The sequence below is a fragment of the Sus scrofa genome, chromosome 5, assembly GCF_000003025.6.
Source record: "Sus scrofa isolate TJ Tabasco breed Duroc chromosome 5, Sscrofa11.1, whole genome shotgun sequence".
NCBI classification, from domain to species: Eukaryota; Metazoa; Chordata; class Mammalia; order Artiodactyla; family Suidae; genus Sus; species Sus scrofa.
Window position 1 is genome coordinate 38951174 of NC_010447.5, and position 23920 is coordinate 38975093.

Below are 23920 nucleotides of genomic sequence, written 5' to 3' on the forward strand. Positions count from 1 at the left end.
AAGGTGTCTGAACTGCCCTTAATACCAGAAACTGTGTAACTCTTCATTCCTGCCCCTAACATGCTGGCCACTCAGTAGCTTTTTCTGAAATAATGGTTTACAATTGCAGACAGTCCAGCAGTAATGTTAGGGACCACAGACTCTGCTGACACTTTTCAGATGTTTTCCTTTTGATAAATTCCTTTTATTTCCTCCATTAAGTTTATTGTTCTGGTGTTACTTCCCCTTCTTCCAGGAGTCTGAAAATTCTCCTGCAAGCCTACATCAGAATCAGATCCATATGCTGATCCCCATGCTCTCCAATTACACAGGGATGTATACCCTAGAATACTCTCAGACTTATGGGGCCTGGGAGATTCAAGGCCAAAACCAGCAAGAGCTGGATAAAACAGGACTAATATTAAGGTCCCCTAAATCATGGAGATTATTCCAAGTACCCAAAAGAGTCTCTTTGTATAACTGGGAAAAAACAGAAATGGTTTCTGATCTACAAAATATAAAAATGCGGGAGGGATATTATTGTTAATCTTCTACATTATGACCTTCCTTTTTCTAATAAGAATTGGGGGCAAACTTGTCATCAAATGACTTTTTCAAAGAGGCAGAGTGTCATAAGGGAACAGAATGAACAGAAGTGGTACAAAGCCAAATACAATCAACAACCAGCTTTGTGACTTTTGGCAAGTTACTTCATCTCTCTGACCCTTATATTCCTTTGCTATAAGAAGGGGCTATTGTTACCTGCATTTTGATATGTTGTACGGACTAGAAATAGTCTATAAAAAACACAGCACAGTGGCTGGTACTGAGCAGACAGTCAACAATCATTATACTGACTATAATTTTCAAAGTAAACTAGTCAAAACACCTGGGAACCAAGCTATGCTTCTAGATGATTATATGAACCTAAGAGATTTTCTTTCACAGAAAATTCCTGTAATTTTATATACTGCTTGTGAATCAAGTTATACATCAAGGACAATATATTTAAATGAATCCTGTTCCAGATTAAAAATAAATTCTAATAACTTGTCTCAAAAGAGAAACAATCAAGATTCCCATTAAGACAAATTGAGTACCACAAAAGGATACAGAGCTAGACAAAAGAAGATACTACCAGTCTTTTCATGAGTATGTGACTCATTTTCAACTCAAAGATGGTATACAGGAAATAAATGCTCATTTACCCACTAGGCTGCCCAGAGCCCACAGGAATAGAGACTACACCCCACTCCTTTTTTGCATATTCAGGAAAATATTATGTCCTTCCTACTGGACTCAGGCCCATTTTTTTCAGGTGTAACTTGTAAAAGCAACACTGAAAAAGTGGCATTCTGGAGCACATTCAAAGTCCATTAAGACGGCACATCCACTTGGATTCCTCTTTAACCTTCGGGCCTCAGGATGGCCTCCCAACCATGCAAGAGCAGAGGGCCAAAAACATCAGAAAAAGAATATGAGATTTCAAAAATATCTGAAAAGGACAGTTGTGTTTTTCAAGAAGCCTTTCCCTCAGTGGCTTTAGCTTTTGCATATAGCCCAGAAGTAGCTGATAAACTGAGGTTCTCTGACTTCGCAGCCTGATGGATATAATTTTCATACTGTACTTGGGGAGATAATGTATGCAGTGTATTGGACAGTTGTTTCTGTTATCAAGCAGCCGTGTTCTCTCATTTCACTAACAAATGTGCAGACAAACGTACATTGTGGCAAATGCAAGGAAATCTCCAGCCTGTGTTTGAAACTTAAGCCTCCCCATTCTTTAGAGCGTAGCATGATTCAGACAATAGAGATCCTTGGTACCAGCATTACCCTTCCTCTGCTGACTCCTTTAAGACTCTGGCACATGACGATAGTTAATATGCTTCAGTGTAGGAATAAATTCTGATGGCAGACAGACGATTACTGTGGAGGAATTGTCATAATAGCTGTCTCATTAAAAAAAAAAAGTTTCACTGTAAATTTAAAATATGTGAAATGGACACCTATACTATACCCCAAATCCTCTTCTTGTAAAGTAGAGGGCTAATAAATATTTATCAATCAATCAATAAAAGGAAGAAGTATTTTCTGTGGATTTTGATGCCTTTCTGGAGAAATGACCTCAATCTTAGCTCATTCCTTTAAGATGAGAATGTTTAGACACAGAGTCATTATAAGCTACTAACGTCATAAAGTTAAGATCAGATTTAGGGATTCTACACTTTTCCTGTCCCTTCATACAATTCTGCTCTACTTTCTGGAAAAAAAGAAAAATCCTCTCTTCCTGAGTTTCCACCAATGAAATATTTACAGACTGATGGGCTCTTTAGTCATCACTGAGCAGAGCTGCAATCTTTTCGTCATTTCTCGGAAGTCATTTTCTCCATCTGCTTAATCATTTCATGTACTTCTGACTCCACCCCACGTGCTCACATCTCCAAGACAGAAGATTCCAAAAATGGAAAATAGCCCTTCAAGGAACCAAAGGGAGGCCTGGCAACATGTGTCCTTTGATAACAGAACATGTCCTCACATGTGACTCCGTGTTCAGCTGCGGAATTCTTTCTCTCTCACCGCGCAGGCAAGCTGCAGTCTCCATCAGCGCTCCGGGGGTGGCGCTGTCGCATAGGAGAAAGCGCACTGCTTTTGATGCCTGGCACACCTGGGTGCAAATCTTGGCTTCCCAATTTACTACCTACATGACCAGAATCAAGTTGTTTAACCTCTCTAAATCTCAGGTTCTTTGTCAGAAATAGTTTCAGGAAATACCTGCTACCTCATAGGACTCTGGCAATTAATATTTGTAATTAGTAATTAGTTAATATATGTAAACGGCCTGTATAATGTGTATAGAGGTCTATGTACATACCTGTATATACCTGTATATGTAACAAGTATGTACAACATTCCCATCAGCCCCCAAATCCAAGAGTTAAACCAATTTCTATCTCTTACCACACTTGATTTACCAGAAATTTTTGTCCACTCCTCTTCCATTTTCCTGAACTCATCCATTTCCCTCCAGTGATCTAAGTCACCTTTGGGCCAGCTACCACCTGATCTGAACCACAAGTGTTTCTTACCAGGACAGTGGAATCGCCGGCTTTCTAACTCATTGCTTTGCTTTCATTTTTGCCTCCTAAAATCTGTTCTTTACACAGCAGTGATGTCATCCTTTTAAAAGATTAATTAGATGAGGCTGCTTTTCATAAAACTCAACATGGGGTTCCCATTACACTTGGGGGAAAAAAAGAACCAACAACCCCAAATCCTTTGCAGGCCTAAAGACCCTATGTGATCTAGCCTTGCCTGTGTGTCTGAAGTTATAGTTATCCCCTTCCACTCTTCCATCGTTCACACTGCTTTTAGCCACATAGGTCATTTTGTGTTTCAGGAACTCACTAAGCTTCTTCTGTTTCCAGGACCTTTGCCCTTGCCATTTCTTAAGCCTGAATGTTCTTCCTGCAGATCCTCAGGTCCTTATTTGTCTGGTTCCTTCTCATCATTCAGGTCTAAGGCTGCTTGTCACCAAAAAGCCTCCTCTGATAGCCAAGTCTCATCTTGTCTTTCCCTCAGACCCCAATGCAATTACTCTCTAGCACATTACTCTGTCTTTTCTTTATACCACCCAACACCATCTTTGTTTACTTATAGAATGTCTGTCTCCCCCAAAGGAATGTCAGCCTTGTGAATATAGGATCTTTGTCTACCTTGTTTAGCTCTAGATTGTCACCTTCTGAAACAGGGCTTGGTGGGAAGTAGACACTCAATAAGTATTTGACAAATGAATGAATTAGTGTTTTTAAGCCTGTCCTGGGAGAACTGAGCTCTGTCACACTTTTCATAAACATGAAATCAGCAAACAAGATAATGAAGTCTTAAGACGTTCTCACAAAAGCTTAAAATCTAGGTCCTAAATTTTACAAGGTTGGAAAATTCTGGAGCATTATAAAGTTGTTCAGAACACAGAGCATATTTTAATCTTAGCTCTGTACTTTCTATTTGTGTGACCTTGGACATATTACTTAACATACTAAAACTGGTTTCCTTATTTAAAAAAATAAGGATAATAACACATACATTAGAGGGTTTTGTGAGGATTAAATGAGCTAAGCTTTTAGCCTAGTTCCTGGAACACTGTGCAACTTAATAAATGGTGGTTATTATTATTATGGTTATTGTTATTATGGCAATTAATTCTGGCACCATGCTTTATAGAGGACATTGACAAATTGGAGCTTATCCAGAGGAGAACAAACAATCTTGTGAAGGGTCTGGAAACCACAACTTGTGAGGAACGATTGAAATTGCTGAGGATGTTTACTTTGGAAAAGACAATTTTTAAGAGGAACATGATAGTTTTTTTTTTTTTTTTTTAAGCACTGAAAACTGTCTCATGGAAGAGGGATTAGATTTCTCCAATGTCATTCTAGAAGATACAGTTAGAGCCAGGAAATGCAAGTTAAATCTTGATCTCGTTATGGTCTAATAACCAAACTGTGCAAACCAAAATAGATTTAATTCTATTTTTAAAAATGAAAAAAAGTTAAGGCATGGTTATATACATCCCCCACCCTCTTTTCTTTAGGACCACACCCACAGCATATGGAGGTTCCCAGCCTAAGCGTTGAACTAGAGCTGCAGTGCTGGCCTACACCACAGCCACAGCTATACAAGATCCAAGCCATGTCTGCGACCTACTCTGCAGCTCATGGCAATGCTAGATCCTTCAGGAATTGAACCCACATCCTCACTGATACTAGTCGGGTTTGTTAGCTAAGCCACAATGTGAACTCCATTTACATTTTGACTAGGGAAATTATACACTATATGAAGCCATTTATAATTGCCATAATGGAGGTTTTGTATCAATATGAAAAGTGTCTATGGCATGTCAATTGCAAAAAGAAGACTATAAAATATATGCATATATGCTGTGATCCCAACTTTGTATTTACAAGAGAAGAACATATAGGTAAAAGCACATACAAGTGAAATGTGTTGCTTCAATAAGTTGTGTTTCCTATCATTTTAAATATGGAAGCAGAGGCCAGACAACCTCTTAGAACAAATGACATTCAAGAAATTATGTGTCAGAGAAAGGGTTGGGCAGGGAGAACTCTGGGATTTGAAAGTTCCATGGCCCTATGACCCACCAAATATATTACAGAATTGTGTTAATATAAGACAGTGCTTATTTTTTCTTTTTAAGAAGCAAAAAGGACATTAGGTCCCACTAATATCTTCATTTCCTCCCAGTTATAAGACACACAAAAAGTTTAAACCCAGGAGACCCAAAGGCTGGACTTCATCATCTAATGGGGACCTTGCAGCATCAAGTAGGAGATGTTTCTCCCCACTATTTCTTCTGCCCTAGCAAAAGCCTGTTGACTCTCTCTGAATCTCATTTTCTAGATCCTTCCCTAAAAAGGAGAAACTGCACAATTTCTTGTTCTGAAAATCTGTGGTTCATCTTGATTACTTTGGTAAATATGGACTTGACCAACATCATTAAAAAGTCTACGAAGGAGTTCCCGTCATGGCTCAGTGGATAACGAATCCAACTAGGAACCATAAGGTTGCGGGTTCAATCCCTGGCCTCACTCAGTGGGTTAAGGATTCGGCGTTGCAATGAGCTGTGGTGTAGGTTGCAGACGTGGCTCAGATCCTGTGTTGCTGTGGCTGTGGTGTAGGCTGGTGGCTACAGCTCCAATTAGACCCCTAGCCTGGGAACCTCCATATGCCATGGGAGCAGCAAAAAAAAAGAAAAAAAAAAGGCTACAAAATAACAAATGCTGGAGAGGATGTGGAAAAAAGAGAAACCTCTCACACTGTTAGTGGGAATGTAAATTGGTACAGCTGCTAGGGAGAACAGTATGTAGGATCCTCAGAAAACTAAAAATAGAATTATGATATGATCCAGCAATCCCACTTCTGGGCATAAATCCAGATAAAACTATAATTCAAAAAGATACGTGCACTCTTATGTTCATAGCAGCACTATTCACAATAGCCAAGACATGGAAACAACTTAAATGTTCAACAACAGATGAATGGATTAAGATGTGGTACATACACACAATGGAATACTACTCAGCCATAAAAAGAACAAAACAACGCCATTTACAGCAACATTGATACCACTAGAAATTATCAAACTAAGTGAAATAAGTCAGAAAGAGACAAATACCATAAGATATCACTTACATGTGGAATCTAAAATATGACACAAATGAACCTATCTGTGAAACAGACAGACTCACAGACATAGAGAATAGATTTGTGGTTACCAAGGGGGAAGCTGGGTAGGAGAGGGATGGATTGGGAGTTTGGGGTTAGTATATGCAAACTACTACATATAGAATGGATAAATAACAAGGTACTACTATATAGCACAGGTTACTAGAGTCAATATCCTGTGATAAACCATTATGGGAAAGAAAAAAAAAAAGAATGTATATATTTATATAATTGAGTCACTTTGCTATACAGAGGAAATTAACATAACATTCAAAATCCACCATACTTCAATTAAAAAAATAAATTAAAAAAAGAAAAAAACATGAACTTGACCAAGAATTAGAAGCCACCCGATCTCTGTGAATAACAAATTTCCAAGAACACTGATAAAGGAATAACTTTAGGAGAATGCTGATCTAAAAATCAGGGAAGGTTCTCTTTCCCTGCCAGGATCAAAAAGTAATAGATGATTCCTTTTATAACTTAATGGGTATAAAGTTGAACTTTAAGATACAGGCAGTCACAGGCAGGGTTTTCAGTAACATCTCTGTTATACACATAAGATGACATTAAGCAGTCAGCAGCATTAACGTTGATGATAAAGGTGTTCTTCACTGTTGTTCAAGTTCTAGGCCAATCTTTCACACTGCCTTTATCCTCAGAGGGGAAAAGAAAAAGTACCCTTTTTGGAAGTTGCTGTGGTGGCTTGTGGTAACGAACCTGACTAGTATCCATGAGGTTACGGGTCCGATCCCTGGCCTTGCTCAGTGGATTAGGGATCTGGTGTTAACATGAGCTGTGGTATAGGTTGCAGATGCAGCTCAAATCCTATGTTGCTTGTGGCTGTGGTGTAGGCCGACAGCTGTAGCTCCAACGTGATCCCTAGCCTGGGAACTTTCCTATGCAGCGGGCTTGGTCATAAAAAAAGCAAAAAAAAAAAAAAAAAAAAAAGCAAGAAAGAAAAGAAAGATTACCCTTTTCAAGCACTGAGGACACTATCTGATCCTCCCCTGTGGTCTACCTACCTCCCCTTTTATATCTCAGATTATTTACAGTTGTAGCAAAAACATGTACTTTATCCTTTCCCACCTAGAGAACCAAATGAGTTGTATTGCTCAATTAGGCAACAGGAAGTATAAAGTGGACACCCAACAGAACTTCTCAAGACATCATGTGAGACACATTCAAGAAGCCTGGAGAACAGTCCCACTCTCTTCAACTCTTGGTTATAATTCCCATAGATTATTTTGTGGGAAGGAAACAGAGTAATCTTGTGGTGCCAAGCTCTCTAGTCTTCATAAATGTATCACATCATGTCTTGAGAAGTTCTATGGGGTCTCCACTTCATACTTCCTATTGCCTAATCAAGCAACACAACTCAATTAGTTCATTAGGTGGGAAAGGAAAAAGTGAAAGTTCTGACTCATCTATTTCAGATGATGAAAATGTATTACAACAAGTCAGCTGCCTCCAGGCCCAGAACTGATCTAGAGGTCTCAACACAATGACCTCAGGCTCAAATTGTTACCATCTGAATGGAAGATAGATTTGGCTTTTTTTTTTTTTTTTCCTTCTAGAACTTAGTATGACTTGTTGGCTTTTTAAAACAATTGGGTCAAAATTCACATAACATAAAATTAACCATTACAAAGTGAACAATTCAGGGAATTTCATACATTCACCATTTCCTCCCTCTCCTCAGTCCTTGTAAACTACCAGTCTGTTCTGTCTCTAAAGTTTTACCTGCTTTATATATTTCATATACGTGGAATCATGTAATATACGACTTTTTGATTCTGGGAAGGTAGGCTTTTAATCATTACCAAGTATATATTTTAAGAAGAAAGCACATTTATATAAGGAAATACATGAACATTATCATATCAATTTACCTAAACAAGCGTTTTATTAAGATCCAACATTTGCAAAATATCTGAAGTGCTTTTGGAGCACACGCATATGTGCACACATACACGAGGCCTATTAATTATCTTTGTACTCAGTTTGGGAAAAGGGTGACAGAGAAAGGGGGCTGTTAGTCAAAGAGGAGAGACCACTTTTTCTTAGCAATCAAGAGAAGCATGGCAAACATGGAAGCCTGGAACTCTGAGGTTCTCCTTTGCTCACAACAAGAAATGATACTAATATCAGTTAAAAATCTTGGTTGTAAGCCCCAGAAATTCAATTGAATTAATCCCCCCAAAGGAACATTTATTTCAGGGAAGCAGGGGTGGCTCATGACATGTGGTTGTAGAATAGAGCCAAGACTCAAATCAGAAGCTCACTAGTATCTTATCTGATGTTGGCCCCTATGTGCATTTTAGCATCAGTTCATTCTTTGCTCTCTGTTCACCTGGTCAAAAGATAGCCTTCCCACAGTCCCTGAATTTCCATCTCCTCTGTTTGAAAGAGACTGTGCTGCATGAAAGTTAAGATTGAGGGCTCCAGGGTCAGACAGAAGTGAGTCTAAATCCTAACTCTGCCATTTAGGCTGTGTGACACTGGGCAAATCACATAACCTCTCTGACCATAGTTTCTTCCATAAAAGCACTTACTTCATAAGGTTATCAAGAAATTTAACCAGTGCCAAGAGGGAAATTTGTAGGCGAGGGATAGATTCGGAGTTTGGAGTTAGCAGATGCAAACTATTATATAGAGAATGGATGAATAACAAGGTCCTACTGTATAGCACACAGGAACTTATTCAGTATCCTGGGTTAAACCATGATGGAAAAAATATTTTTAAAATATATACATATGTATAATCACTTTGCTGTACAGCAGAAGCTAGTGCAACACTGTAAATCAACTGTACCTCTATTTTTTTAGAAAAAGAAATTTAATAGAGAAAACATATTTAAGATCAATGTCTAGCATATAAACCTTCAACAAATATGTTTATTATTACTATTACTATTATTATTAAAGAAGTTAAACTTAAATGAGTGGGTCTCAGGCGCAAACCCAGATTTCTAGGAAAGAGACTCTAAAGGATCCAACTACAGTCAGATGATCATCTCTGCATCATTAGTTACAGCCAGAGGGTAGAGCCACAATGGAAAGAGATGGCTACCAGATATACATTCTTGTGAAGCAAGGAGACCAAGAGCTACAGAAGCTAAGGGAAAAGTTGCCAGGAATTAGAGAAAAGAGGTATGGGGAGAAAAGTCAGGGCCCCTACGCCCAGCGGGCAACGGCCTGCAAAGGTCAGGCCATGAAAGGAGAAATGTGTTGCAGGCTTTTCAGCTGTAGCTTAAGGGACTCTGAGGTTGATCTTTGGAACTTCCGCTACTGCTTATTGAATTCAGCTAACCTCTTGGGCTTTGAAATCATTGTTTATTTTCTTTTTTAAATCACTTTAGCTTGTTTGGGTTTTTCTTTTTTTCTATCTGGACTTTAGCTTTAAATTTTATTTTATCTTAGTTGTTCTTAGCTCATGGTTTGCTTGCTGTCTTCTCCTTCCATTCATGTCCCTTTATTTGTGGGGTGAGAAAATATTGCAGAGAAGGGGTCCATTATTTGACTTAGTTTCCAATTTCATTTAATTTTCCTGAACTGTCCAATCTTATTTTTTATTTTAAGTTTTATGACTAAATTTTAACTTTTTATTGTCAGAAAATTTTAGTTCTCTGGAATGCTGCCAGAATCAAATGTAGATGGAGGGGTTCAACTGGGAAGATGACCCCTTTCTTCCTAAGAGGCTGATGGAGAGTCGTTTCCACTTCAGCCAACTTATAAAGGCCCCCAACCCCTGAAGATGATCTTTACACAAACCTTACAGCAACCCAGCATCATTCCACTTTACTGGTCCCCTCTACTGAGGTTTTTACCTGAGGATCTTTCTCATCAAGCTTTGATTCCACTCTCCTTGGAGAAAGTACCTGCAAACTGAGTAGGCAGTAAGTCCCACTCCTCTGGAAAACCAAGAGCTTGCAGCTCTGCCAAAGAATCGATGAAATAGGACATGCCATTCCAGATGAACCAAGTCTTCTTGGTACTGGGTAGCTACAGGACTGAGCCTAGGACTGAACCTCTTCCCTTCTCTGTCCATCTAGGCCTTGCTTGACCCCTTAGATACCATCCACAGGCTGATGACTCCCAAATCTATATCTGCAGAACATGACCTCCCTTCTGAACTCCACAAAGCTAACATCCCATTGGAAATCTCATTTTAAATGTTAAGTGGACACCTCAACCTTAGCGTCTCCAAGACTAAACTATTGATTCTCCCTTTTGCTAAACCAGTTCCTCCCAAAGTCTTCTCCATCTCAGACAATGATCATCTGGCCAAAACTTCTGGTCATCTGGCCAAAACTCTAAGGTCAACTTTTATTACTTCTTTCTTCTTAGAGCCCATATCCAATCAATCAGAAAATCCTGTTGGTTCTACTTTAAACTTTCATCATCTTTCACTGGGGGTGTTGAAAGAGCTTACTTGCTTACTGGTCTTCCTCCTATTCTTGTGCCCTAAATTCTATACATTATATGACAGCTAGAGAAATCCTTTAGAAATAATTGTCAGACTTTATTGTTCCACTGAGAACACTCTAATGACTCCTTATCTTATTGACACTAAAAGCCATAGTCTTAACTGTTAGCTACAAGATTATACGTGACCTGCTCCACTACCTAACTCTTTACTCTAAGCTACCTAGCTAACTTTATCTCTTATCATTTTCCCCTGGCTTATTCTAATCTAGCTCTGCTGGCTTCCTTTCTGTCCTCCAGCATCAATCATGCTCCTACTATAAGGTTTTCCTAATTGCTCTTCCTGACTCTTGGAACTCTGTTACACCAACTATTCACATAGTTTAATCCCTCACTTCCTTCAGCTTTTTACTTAAATGTTACTCTTTCATCCTGTATAAAATAGTATCCACCTCATTATTTAATCTCCTTTTCTACTTTATTTTCTTCATCGTTCTTATCACCATCTCCTGTAATTGGTTAATGTGTCTCTCTATACTAAAACTCAAGCTCCACTGCAAAAAAAAAAAAGGATATTTTTTCCCCATTTGTTCATTTATGTATCCATGATGTGTAAAATATTGCCAGGTGCTAGAATATGGTCAGTAATTGAAAACTTCTTTAATGATTCAATAAATAACTCAACAAATCCCAGTATTATAATTTAAGCTGCATTTTCAAATAATATGTGTGTTGGCAGGGGAAATACCACAGGGTGGGGTGGGGGAAGAAAAGTAAAAAAGCGAAAAGGAAGGCACCAACCATTGATTGAACTCCCCCTGTATGCCAGGTAATGTGTTAGATGTCTCTTCTGGGTTATTACTTTTAATCCTAAATTTTGTAAGATGCATGACAATATTCACTCAGCTCTAATGGGTCCTCTGAAACTTATCTCCCATTATGTATTAACTTTTCCCTCAAGTTATAGTACTATTTGCCTGAAAGAAAGATAGCCTTTAGAAAATAAGTCTTCTGATCTAGATGTTTTATGTTTTCTGCCTTGTCTATAGGAAAATAATTGTGTTATGCAAAGTCAGACTTACCATATTTATCCTGGCGAATTCAGAATAAAATGTGAGACATGAAAGGGGATACCAAGTATTATGGGTTTATAATGAAAGAGGAATCAAAGAAGACCTTAATAAGATGGTAGTATTTGATCTGAATCTCAAAGAGTTGACAAGCTTTGTAAACTCAGAAGTCTGATGTAAGGCAAGCTATAGCATGAGGAGGACAAAGAACTCTTAAAGTGCACCGGGTACAAAAAATTTTCAGTAACTGTGGTAGACAGCTTTTAAGATGACTCTGAGATCCCCTGCCTCCTGGTATTTGGGCCACTGTGTAATCCTTTCCACTTGAATGTGAATGGGACCAAAGACTTACTTCTAGCCAATAGAATATGACAGGGTGATTGGATGTCACTTTTGTAATTAGGTCACATAAGATTGTGACTTCTGTCTTGATAGAAGTTTCTCTCTATTGCCTTGTTAGCTTCCATGCTTCCATGAAACAGGTTTTGGTGTTGGAGAAGCCCATGTGGCAACAAAGAAGAGTCTCTAGCCAGTAGACAGCTGGGGCCTGAGGGTCTCAGTCTGACAATATTCCCCAGTCAAACCTTCATATGAGGCATCAGTCCTTACTGACACTCTAATTCCAGCCTTGTGAAACTATACCCTTGCTCAGAGGTCCCAGCTAAGCCATGCCAGAATTTCTGACCCATGGAAACTGAGAAATAGTAAATGCATGTTGCTTTAAGCTGCTAAGCTTTGTGGTAATTTGTTATACAGTAAAGGCCAAGAAAAAACATTGGTTATTTTTCCCAAAATCGCTTTTGTAATGGACTTTTAATTCAAGCATTCATTGAATATATATTTATGAGGAGTCTCTTATGCAATTAATCTTATAGTTCCTATAAAGCTTAGAAAGATGAATCAGAGAGCGATCCTACCCTCAAGAAACCTAGTGGAGGTAGGTCAGGTGTGCTCTCAAATAACCCAAAATAAGGGGAAAGTGCTAATCCAACAGGAGTAGCTGGAAGATCGATCAAGGACTCCTGGTGGAGGAGCACTTGAGCTGGATCTTACAGAACAGAATGGGCATCCAGAGAAAGGCAACAGACTGCATATAAGCAAATACATGGAGGTGAGGATTATGGGGTATGTACAACAGACAATAAACCATTCCTCTTGGCTACAGAGTAGGACCCATTCAGGCTATAGGAGACATGCATGCAAACAGCATTGGAGGAGGAGGCTGGGACCATATTATGAAGTTCCTTGAACACTGGGTGAAGGGCTAAAAATTGGTACATTTTTGGCACATTTGTTCAAATTCTATTGCCAAGAACAATAAAGGCCTAATATCCTTTATGAAATCTTCCTCATTCCACAGCTAACACTTTCAAATATTGGGCCAAAAGTAAAAACTTCCTTATATTCTATCACGTCCCAGTTCATTCAAGATTATTCATCCATTGAGGCTCTCTGAAGTGAATGGCTCACTACATTTTGTGATGCGACTTTACAGGTGGAGAAATTAACACCATCTATAAAGTGCTGTATACATTTTTACTGGGTGAGGTTTTTTGGTCATTTTGTTTTTTCATTTGTTTCCAGTATAGAAAAACTTTTTCAACTACCCCACCCCACTCCCCAATGTCACTTACTTTAAGAATTCTCATTTATTTATCAGGATTTGAAAATAGTCCACATGGTTGCAAAATATGTATTTGTGTCTACTTTGTACACAGCTTTTGCTTGTAATTTAATTGAAGGTAGCTGAAATAGTGCCCGAACAGCCAGTTTTCACTTGTACATTTACCAGCATGCAATCATTTCAAAAATCCATCACAGAACCTTTTGAAATTAATCTCGAGGCTCTCTCTACATAATCTCTGCTAGCTACAAAATTCTTTGAAGAGGTTCCCAAGGTATTTCACAAGGATATGGCTCATTTTAGAGTCTTTCATATATTATTATTATTACTACTATTTTGCTTTTTAGGGCCACACCTGCAGCATATGGAAGTTCCTAAGCTAGGGGTCAAATAGGAGCTACAGCCACTGGCCTACCCTACAGCCATAGCAACAAGGGATCTGAGCCATATCTGTGACCTATACCACAGCTCACAGCAATGCCAGATCCTTAACCCACTGAGCAAGGCCAGGGATCAAACCCGCATCCTCATGGATCCTAGTCAGGTGTGTTAATAGCTGAGCCACAAAGGGAACTCTTTTCATATATTATTTTTGAAGATAACACACTAACCACCTTGCTCCCCAAGAGTAAAATTTCTTGCAATCCTCGAAATTTATATGCCAATGTCTATTTAAATGCTCCAAATAACACATAACCAAGTATTCCTAGACCCTCAAAGTATCAGTTCTGAACTTGTCTCTCTCAGTTTTGCCTTGTAGCACTCATAATCCTATAACAGCAATTGTCCAATGACCACATTGCCATCCCTATACTTTCCCAGCTAAGAAGAGTTTACCGTTCAGTGTCACAATTTGATTTTTTTTTTTTTTGAAAGATGGTGTTTAAGCAGCCTGGAAAATTAATGGGGTTCAGCAGAGGCCACAGTCCTAACGAGAGTTTGTAATTGATATCTGGGAGGCTGCAGCTTTTTCCTTCTACAAAGGCTGTGTAATTAGCCAGGGCTGCCTGTTTGTGCAAGGGAGGAGGGGGAGGGGGAGGGAAAAAAGGAGGAAGAGCAGAGGGAGGGGGAGGAGGTCTGAATCCCCTGCGGGCTTGAAATTGCATGGCTCTATCCCCATCAAAACAGTTGCACAGAAGCAACAGAGGCAGAGTTCTTCTGGAAAAGAAAAGCCCTTCAAGTATAGTATTTGCAATTTAGTGTATTCATAATCTTCCAATTACTGTTCGAAAGAACTTAGTGGTTTACTCCTCTAAATATTCAGTATATAAACCATAAATTTATTCACTTTAAATTATTTTAAATTTCTAATAGAATTCACATTAGGGTATGCTTAAATAGTAAGTTCCTTGATTCTCTTAAAATTACTTTAAAATATATTGAAATTTTTAAAATAATAAGTTCCTTTAAAGCCTATAATTTGATTTTTAAAATTATGCTTTATACCCCCATATTTTAAATTTTGCATGTACTTAATAACATGATACAATGTCTGAATGGTTTTAGGGATCAGCTTTATATCATTTAACTTATTTGGTAGACCAGGCTTGGGAAAGAAGCAGAAAGAAATTTTCTGAATGTTAAATATAATACTACTAAAAGTGTTATATGAATTTTTAATAAATCATTAATATTCTTTAATTTTTCCAACTTAATCAGCTGATTTCCAACTTAATCTGCTGATTTCAAAGCTTAGCTTTGATAATCTTTTCCTTCTTTAAACATATATTTCTATTCTTTTGTTTCTAAATGTACTGCTTAAAATAAAAAGATATACTTCGAGACATTCTGTGATCTTGACTACTGCAATTCTCTATTAATTTCAGTCTGTCAAGGTCAAAAGAATATTTGTTTTCACTTATGCCATGATAATTTAGACCTCAAATTTCTCAAATTCTTTCCTCCTAATTTCTCTGTTATTACGTTGAAAACTTACTCATAATTTACTCATGCAAGTCCCTCTTTATATTTTATTTACTATTCTACCCATAGCATTCATTTTCTATCCCCAATCTCACTTTCTATCTTTTCTTCTTCTTCTTTTATATACATATATATATATTTATTTAGTCTTTTTGCCTTTTCCAGGGCTGCTCCTGAGGCATATGGAGGTTCCCAGGCTAGGGATTTAATTGGAGCTGTAGTCACTGGCCTACACCAGAGCCACAGCAATGCGGGATCCAAGACAGCTTCAACCTACACCACAGGTCACGGCAATGCCGGATCCTTAACCCACTAGCAAGGCCAGGGATTGAACCCGCAACTTCATGGTTCCTAGTTGGATTCGTTAGTCACTGCACAATGACGGGAACTCCCTCTTCTGTTTTAATAATTAGTAGTAGTTTGTTATTCACACATGAAACAAAGAGTTTGCAAACTGAGAAAACTCAAACCAAACATGTAACACGGCTCAGGAGTATATTGGGTTTGTTTGTTCGTTTTTAGTTTATACACTCATATTTATTCTTTAGCTGACATCCCACTAGACCTTTAGATGTAGACATAAGTAATCTTTTCTAAAAAGTTATACTCAGCATACAATATTATATTAGTTTCAGGTGTACAACACTGTGACTTGATATTTTTACACATTATAAAAAAAATCACCACAAGTCCAGTTACTACCCGTCACCGTACAAAGTTACAGTAATATTGACTGTATTCCTTTTGTGTACATTTCATCCCTGTGACTTGCTTATTTTAGAGCTGGAAGTTTGTTTTAAATTTTTATACCTTATTTCACCCAAGCCATTGCATAATAAATTAGTACATTCATGTTCATTCACTCTAAGAACTTTAATCTGTTATGGATGACCAAAGCCTAAACAATTAAGCAAATCTAAACACACTACTAAATTTAGGATAAAACTGAGTGGTCATCAGGAGACAACATTTCTATATAAGACTGTAAATTCCAGAAAGGCAATAACCCTGTGGTATTGCTAACTTTTGTATTCTGAGTGGTTAGAAAATTTTCTGGCATGTAGATGATGTTCAATAGGTATTTGTAGAATCAATGAACTCTAGCAGATGAATGCTATCATTTCCTCATTTTAGTGATGATATCGCATCATTACTAAGTGGGAAAGCCAAGATCCAAACCCAAGTGGAGAATTCTGGAGTTACTTTCTTAATTACTAGGCAATTCTGCCTCTCTTAGCAATAGAAGATAGGCATTGAAAAGTCCTACTCTTAGAAGGACTCTGTTAAATATATGAGAAATTAATAGCCTGGAAGAAGAATTTTAAAAATTTACATTATTATATGAATATTTTTTAAAATAATGTAATATCTTCACACAGTCTCACTCAAGCATGGAAAACACAGCCAGAATATTAAATATTTAGATCTTTAACATAGAATTTCTGCTGTAGCATTTACTTTTACCCAAATGTCAAAACCTTGTAATTGCAGGCTTGCACTCCTAAGGATGTAAAAGATTGAGATAAACATTATCTTTTACTGCTTGGTTTGCACGTCAGAAGAAACACAGGAGACAAATGCCAAGAAAACACAATGGGCATCAGCATATTCAGCAAGCAGATTTGTATCTGACATGCCAGTAAGTCTTAAATTTTCTCTCTAGAAAACCTACGTAGCTAATTTTCATTTCAAAAGCTCAAATGTACCCCCTAGGTTGGGTTGCAGATTGCATAATGATCCATTACATACAATTAGTCAAGAGTCTGGAACCAGTTAGTTGCTTCTGAATGTCCATGGCTGCCAAGCCTTGACATGACTCTGTACAAATGATACCTTCGGTCAGGAAAGCCCCCAAAGGTGATGACATACAAAGTCAGCAGGAATCCCTACAGAGAAGACACGCAACAACCAGTTATTGCTCCAGTAGGCTGCATCTGGTTTCATAGGATTTAGTTTAAGATTTGACTCTTCAGTGATGAAATCCTAGGGCTCTGGCACAGGATCTCATGGGGCATAAGTGCCCTCTGATGAAGTTCAGCCACAGGGAGGGGAAGGAGGTAGAAGTGCATAGTCTCCATAATCGTTCATAACCGTGCACAGTCATCGAGTTTAGCTGAACCTCTACCCACTCCCGCCAAATAGGCATGGATAAAAATCCAATCTCATTTTCTTAAGCATTAATGAGATGGTTTTAAGTGCATTTAAACCCCATGATAAGTATCAAGTACAGAAAAATATTCCTGGATTTAACTAAATAATTTGAAAATTAGGTTGAAATATACCTTGATTCCTTATGAAATAATGTTGGCATTTTTAAACAAAATAAGTAAAAGATTGCAAGGCAAATGGTTATCTATTTAAAAGGGCAAACTATTTCCTAATACCACAAAATAGTTTACAGAAAAGTAATATAACTATACTGTAAGTAGAAGCTAGCACTGATTTTTATTAATTTGGTTACTATAATCATTTTATCCAAATCAGTGGAGATTACTATCATTGTTTATTCATTTTGTGTAAAGATATTTCTGGCTTAATATTACTATCACTACTAACGCTGTCACTGTGTACTTTTAAATATTATTTTTATATTATAAATATACATTATAAATGTTATGTTATATAGGCTATGATATATTATGTCATGGTTTTGTTTTTGATATATGATGTCCTTTTAATTATGAACAGAATTATCATTAATTTGGCAGGTCACCTAGCTCCCAGGCTGAATCTCTGGGAAATGGGAAAATAGTTAATCAAGGACAGTGGAGCTTGCTACCCCTTTCACAGACAGGGAAAGAGCAAAGTCTCACAGAACTACTACATTCAAAAGCTGTGTTGTGGACAAGGACTAGAACAGGTCATTTTTTTGTGTGTGTTTTTTTGTCACTAGGTCAACATTTCTTTTACTACCCATTGTGAGCCATGAAACAGAGAAGAATGTCCAGACAAATTTGACAATGAAAAGCTAGAATTCAGGGGCAGCTCCTTTAAAAAAACAGGTTGTCATTTAAAAAAAAAAAAAAAAAGCCATAAAGAAGAAAAGGTCTTCAGTTCAGCAAGAAATCCTGCAGACTTCCATGGACTACAGCGTTTGTGATCAAGAGTTTGATCCTCTTGAAACACACCCTTTGGCTCTTTCTCCTTGTCTAACTACACTGAAGTTCCAGTTAGCAGCTGTCTCCTGGGCACTAAGTGATGATTTCTGAATACCTGAAAACTGATGGCTTTCTACTTTGCTTAAGAATCAGTCTTATACCTGCATGAGTACAATTAGAACAGAATATTAAATTAATTTTCCTATCATCATAGAATTTTAGCAAGGGCCCAAATGCTGTGTATAATTAGACCAGAACAAGTTGAGTAGAGATAATTTGGAGCTAAGACACTGGAAAATGTGACATGTGAGCCCCCAACACACACAAAGGTGGAGGTTAGGCTCATGACCTTCACTAAAAGAATGTGGATGGTGAAGATTTGCTCAGAGTATTTTTAGAGGCCTATGCATCCCTTTCACCCAACACACATAAAAGTGCAGAAGAAGGAAGATCTCCTGCCCACCAACCAAGCTAAAGGTGGAGGCATCAGGGCCACACCGGAAAAGCTATCCTGGTATTTCCTGGAAGTTAGGTGACATGGGCTGCTGTAAATGACTTGTACCTGAGAAAAAGTTAAACATGAACTCTTGATTCCCCTGAGAGCAGGGTGAGAAAAGAAGACTAAAATGGAAGAACTTAATTGTTCTCTCATCAATGATGGGACAAAGTGGATGTACTCTGAAGACCAAAGACAGATTCTGTCAAAGGAAGGTGAGCTTTAATCGTCTTTCTATGAACTCTGGATATAAAGCTCACCTGGAAGGATGCAGTGACACATCCTGCATCCTGAGGAGAGAATCTGAGGAGCCACGGGGAATCAGAGGCTGTGGAGGAAACTGTAAATGACTGATTCTTGGGTATGTCACCGAGTCAGGGACCTGCAGATGGACAAGCCATAGCTGTAGGGCATCCTAATTACTCATAAAATTGCACCATGGGCCAGTATTGGCACATCTGCCACGTCAGAGATAACAGAGAGTTGAGACCTAGGGCAGACCTTGTCAGGGGCTGTTTTTCCCACCCACCTACCCCTCCATCCCAGAGTATCCCAAGGCATCCTGGTGAATGAGGAAGGAATACCAGAAATTGGAAGAAGGGGAAAAGACACCACCCAAGCCTACCTTTCCATTTAAGAGTTTTAGCCAGTACTGAGATGGGATAAATGAGAAGAGAAATTAAAGCTTATGTGTCAAACTCCATCAGACTGTTTAATTCCCTGGGAACAATGCCTACATGACATGAAAAGCTAGGGAGTCTGCTTCAATTTTAACCAGAATGTGATTAAAGAGATAGGAATGGGAAGAATGAAGTCGCTTTCCACTTGCTTCCTATCAAATTTAATTCATTTAATAAAGTGTTACATCTTGTTTATGTGCACATTCTTTGATTTGTAGTTTGGGGCTAAAAATTACATTTCTATAAATAATAATAACAATGGTGCCTTATGTTTTTGTTGATATTTTATAAGTGTTAGACATTGTGCTAAGTGTTTTTACAATCATTATCTCATTTGACCTTAACAATCATTTTAAGAAACTCATTAAATTTGTTTTACAGTTAAGGAAACTAGGTCCATGATTAAGTAACTTGCCCAAGGTCACACAGATAGAAAATGGAGACAGCAGGACCTGAACTCAGACGGCTTGTCTCCAAAGCCTCAATTCTTAATTACTAGGATTCTCTTATAAAATGTTGGACTAGATATTATATAAAATAACAAAATAGTTACTGTTTGAAATGTCTATGTCCAGATCCATTTTATCATATTACTTTCCTTTTTTTTTTTTTTTTTTGTCTTTTTTGCCATTTCTTGGGCCGCTCCCGCGGCATATGGAGGTTCCCAGGCTAGGGGTCGAATTGGAGCTGTGGCTGCTGGCCTACGCCAGAGCCACAGCAACGCAGGATCTGGGCCGCATCTGCGACCTACATCACAGCTCACGGCAACGCCGGATCATTAACCCACTAAGCTAGGGCAGGGATCGAACCCGCAACCTCATGGTTCCTAGTCGGATTCGTTAACCACTGCGCCACGATGGGAACTCCTACTTTCCATTTTTATATTAAGAAATTCTAGGAGTTCTCAGCAGATTAAGAACCCAACATAGTGTCCATGAGGATGCAAGTTGGATCCCTGGCTTCACTCAGTGCATTAAGGATCTGGTGTTGCCAGAAGCTGAAGCATAGGTCGAAGATGCAGCTCGGATCTGGTATTGCCATGTGCTTTGACCCTAGCCTGAGAACTTCCACATACTTCCACAGGTGCAGCCATAAAAAGAAAAAAAATTCTCACATAGTCTATGTTTTTATCTAAGGGGTGTGAATAAAGTTCAAAGGCAGCACTGTTCGACAGAATTTTCTGCAATGAAAGAAATGCTCTGTAGTTGTGCTGTCCAACACAGTAGTCACCAGCCACACATGAATATTAGGTGTGAGCACTTAGGTGTGATTAGTGCAATTGTTGAACTGAATTCTTAATTTAATTTGATTCTAGTTACATAATTTAACTTAAAATTTAAATGAACAAATGTAGCTTGTGGCATAACATTAAAATAGTCAAAATTGATCCTCCAGGCACATCTTGGCCTGTCATTCTATTGGCAGAGACGGTATATCATGTATCATGAACCATGAAATAGACTCTAGGTTACCTAAAGGAGAAAGCACCAGATTAAGGAGGAGCTAGGTGATTCATTTGAGAAAAAAAAAAAAAAAAAAAAAGTCTCCCAACTAAATCCAACTAAATCTACCTAAAATCTGAGATGATGCTGAAGTTTCAAAAAAGATTATTTTGTATTAAAAATTCCTATAAATATGGCGAGGTTCTCACAGAATTCTAGTTGAAGACTGCTTTTATACCAAAACATTAATTGTCATAAAACACTTTCTTCAGCATTAAAAAATAAATCCTCACCTCCCAGTAGTTAGACTGAGATCAGACTAAAAATTTACTGTCTGAAAATGAAGGTATTTCTCTCATCAGCTAGAACATTATAATTGTTCTGGGCAATATTTTAAAAGAAAGGTGTTCTGAAACTGATTCAGAAGATGATAGTCAGAATGAATAAGGGTCTATAAAGATTCATATCAGAGAACATGGGGTTATTAGCCAAGAAAAGGAAAAGCGTAGAGCTTGTATGGGTGCTGTCTTCAAGCAAGTGAATGCTTGTCATCTAGAAAAAGGACTCATGTTACTCTGCTCTATTCCATAGCACAGACCCAAGATCATAAGGAAGAATTTAAAGAGAGACGAGGTGATGATAGCACTATTCACAAGAGCCAAGACATGGAAACAACCTAAATGTCCATCAACAGATGAATTCATTAAGATGTGGTACATACACACAATGGAATACTACTCAGTCGTAAGAAAGGACAAAATAATGCCATTTGCAGCAACATGGATGCAACTAGAGATTCTCATACTAAGTGAAGTAAATCAAAAAGGGAAAGACAAATACCATATGATGTCACTTATATGTGGAATCTAAAATATGGCACAAATGAACTTATCTACAGAACAGAAACAGACTCACAGACATAGAGATAAGACATATGGTTGCCAAGGTGGAGGGGGAGGGAGTGGAATGGACTGGGAATTTGGAGTTAGTAGGTGCGAACTATTAAACTTAGAATGGATAAGTAATGAGGTCCTACTGTATGGTACAGGGAACTATATATCCAGTCTATATGAATAGAAAAAAAATTTTTTAAGAATTTACATAAATGTATAACTGAGTCACTTTGCTACACAGCAGAAATTGAAATGAACTAAGTTTATAGAACTAAAAATTATACTATAATTTAATTTTAAGATGGAACAATTCAGGGGAAATATTAAAAAATAGACCAAAATGAACAAGCCATTTGGGAAAAAAATAGAGACTCGGTGGCCCCAGTATCAGCAAGAGCAAGAAGGAAATGGAGCTATTCAGCAAGGGAATTTGCTATTTACAAAGTGATGCACTCTGGCTACTAATTATGTTCAGACAGAGACTCTGGAAAACCTAAAAGTCTAACATTTAAAATTATAGTTAACATAGAGTCCATACATCTCAATAGAACTTACTGAGAAGTTGTCACAGTAGTCCTAGGAATGCAAAGGCCTAGGTTAGCCATTCCTTTTTGCTTAAAAAAAAATGAGGGTGTTTAGTGGATATTTGTATATTATTACCATAAAATTTAAGTTACATCTACATCTATTCTATGTTTTGTCATCAAAATTTCAAGTTCTATTTAAATATGTGTCCTAAAAAGAGCAAAGAGCTGTTCTATTAGATTATGTGATTTGATTTAACAGTTCTGAGGACTATTAATATGTAACTGTGAGCCTATATATCAGTTATAAGATATATTCATTGTAGTACATAGAAAATTCAGTGTGTTCTAGTAAGTTGTAATTTATGTTTTTATAGGAGGCAGAGTTCGCTTACCAACCTTGTGGAAATTAGCCCAACTAAGACATCACTAAAATATTTCTAGTTAACTCGACCTATATAATGTACTAAGTAAATTTAGAATGAGGAACATATCTAAAAGCACTTCTCATTGTAAATATTATTTTTCAAATAAGACAAAAACTGTTCTAACAGATTAAGATGCAGTGCATACACTCCATTTTTTTTTCCAAAATCTTATTTTTTTCACATTGTTGTTAGAAATTTTCTCTTCTCTCTTTTCTATTTATTTAATTCCCACCTATAATTCAAGGCCCTGTGAAACTCCCTTCTTTACCATTAAGCCTTCCAAGATTGCTCAGCCCAAGATGAAGCCTTAGTCTTTTGAATTTACACTATGGCCATGTTTGAATTATCCTATGCTATGTACCTCTTAGCATATGATTCCTATAGTGCTCTTTATCCTTATATTTATTTTCTTTTTCTTATTTTTTGGTTGCTCCTTTGGCAGGTGGAACTTCTCAGGCCAGGCATCAAACCCATACCATAGCAGCCATCCAAGACAATGCAGTAACAAAGCCAGATTCTTAACCCACTGCACTACAAGGGATTTCCTCCTTGTGTTTATTTTCTAGTTGCCTCTGTTGGTTTATTCATATTCCAGCATGATGTCTTGTATAAAGAGGGACATAATAAATGATGATTAGTTGATGGAAAAGAGTTGGAAAATCCACTAATGGTGGAATTGGCCAAACTAGGATAAATTTCTATCCCAGTTATAACAAAACCTAGTGGCTCAAATAACCATTTTATTTTGTCCAAAGATTCTCTTGGTCAGGAATTTGGAAAGAGCACAGGGAGGCTGGCTTTTCCATGCTCCATGGTGTTGAAGGTCTCAGCTGCCAGTCTCTGAGGCTGGCAGTGACTCAATGACTGGGGACTAGAATCATTTGAAGACTTGTTCAGTCGCATGTCTGGTGTCTGGGTGGGAATAACTCAAAGATTAGGCCTGCCAACCAGAGTACCTATCTGTGGCTTCTTCATGTGGCTTGGGTCCTTCACAGTATGGCAGCCTCAGGGGAGGCAGGGTTCCCATCATTAGCATTCTGGCCAACCATGTGAAAGCTATATTGCTGTTCCTGATCTAGACTCTGAAGTTAC